Here is a 1,975-nt window from a genome sequence, read left to right as displayed (position 1 = left end):
AGAGCTGAAGAAAGCAGGCTTGGGTCTGTGCAGTGCCTAGAGGAAGAACAAGGCATTGATGCATTCTCTCACATCTTGGCAATTGGCCTCACAGGTCTCATCAAAGGTCTCATGCAGATACCGGGCATTCTGATTCTGTAGGTAACTTGGCAAAGCTGCTGTGTTCATTGTCCCATTAAGGGTAACATTCCCATGCCATTCTGCCATCAGGGGCAGGGGGACCATTGCTGCACAAAGGGAAGTGGCATAAGGGCCAGGGCAAAAGCCGCAGGCTTGCAGAAGACCCTGACTTGCTTCCCTGCTCACCCTCAGCAGCGAGATACCTTGAATGATGAAACAGCCTGTGGAAAATGTGTGGATAATGTTGAGTATAAGGCCCCCCTCCAGTGTTAAAACAGGGTCCCTGAGCAATGAGTTCCCCTGGCCCATGGTGGATAAAAAACAATGATTTAAAAAAAAAATAAAAAAATCAGATTTTTCTATTTAAATTAGATTTTTTTGATAAAATGCTTTTTGATTAAATGAACCTATCTAAAGATAGTTTTAATTAAGATACATTATATCTCAAAGATATCCCATCATGAAATAGGGATTATAAATTCTAATTCTATAGTATGAGACAATATATTCATGTAATGTTTAAGAAAAGTTTTGTAAATAAGTTCCAATAGTTCATGGATTAGGGACCCAATCTGATGGGGTTCCAGAGGCTTCTGTATAGATGTGACATTCTATACCTTGGGGGAGCATGCTGTAACCCCCATATTCCTCATTTTCATATAATCATGCTCCTACATATAAAGTAGGCCTTGTAAGGTATCAGGGGAAAGGTTATGATCTGCTGAAATCATTTCTCTATCCATATATGTATATCATTAATGCATATGAAGTTATGGGAATTGTGTAGTATGGTTGTCAGTAAAACATGATGTAAGTTGGGGAATGAGCCAGATATTAGCTCCCCAGAGCCAACAGGAAGAAAGTAACCAATGCCCGGGTGGGATGTCAAACAACCCATCAACAGTCATTGTCCAGCAAGGGAGCTACAATTCAATGACTCACCTGCATGAGGCCACACCAAGGGAATTGCTCAACCTTGCTTGGAGAGACTCAGCAATGCCCCACAGACATGCCTGGACTTGTGCTCCCCAAGCACATGGACTGAGGCTATAGAACAGCCTGAGTGGACACATACTGGGCCCTTCTCCTGCTCTCACCTATTCTGCAAGCAACCAAGACACTGAGAAGAAGACAAGACTCCAACACAAGGAGATTGGCCCAGGTTTAAGGAACAAACCTGTATATTAAGGACTGCGATATCCAGTAGGGTGAGAAAAACTGCTTAATCTAGTTGCTGCCCAGTCTAATAGGGTTGAGAGTTTAGACTGCGTGCTTATATTTTCTTTTCTTTTGGTAACCACTCTGACTTGTTATGCTTTGACTTATAATCACTTAAAATCTATCTTTATAGTTAATAAATCTGTTTGTTTATTCTACCTGCAGCAGTGTGTTTGGTCTGAAGTGAGTCAGAGGCTCCCCTTGGGATAACAAAGCTGGTACTTATCAATTTCTTTGTTAAATTGACAAACTCATATAAGCTTACAGCGTCCAGTGGGCATAACTGGACACTGCAAGACGGAGGTTCCTAGGGTTGTGTCTGGGACCGGAGACATTGGCTAGTGTCATTCGCTTGCAAGTAGCTGGGAGCAGCTTACATGCCAGAGGCTGTGTGTGAACAGCCCAGGAGTGGGGGTTCTCACAGCAGAGCAGGGTAAGTCTGGCTCCCAGAGTCAAGGATTGGAGTGGCCTAGCAGATCACCGGTCCAGATAACACCAGAGTCACAATAGATTATTTAGGTTAATCTTTCTATCTACCCAAAGGGACTCAGTGGTCAGTCTAGAAGATACCATCAGAGATGCTTAGTCTTGCAGGTCTCAAACTGTGGATTTGTGTGTCCAGAGATAACATGCTTGT

The sequence above is a fragment of the Lepidochelys olivacea genome (assembly GCF_965140295.1).
Source record: "Lepidochelys olivacea isolate rLepOli2 genome assembly, chromosome: 13".
In the NCBI taxonomy this organism is placed as follows: Eukaryota; Metazoa; Chordata; order Testudines; family Cheloniidae; genus Lepidochelys; species Lepidochelys olivacea.
Note: the sequence above shows the minus strand (reverse complement) of the source record.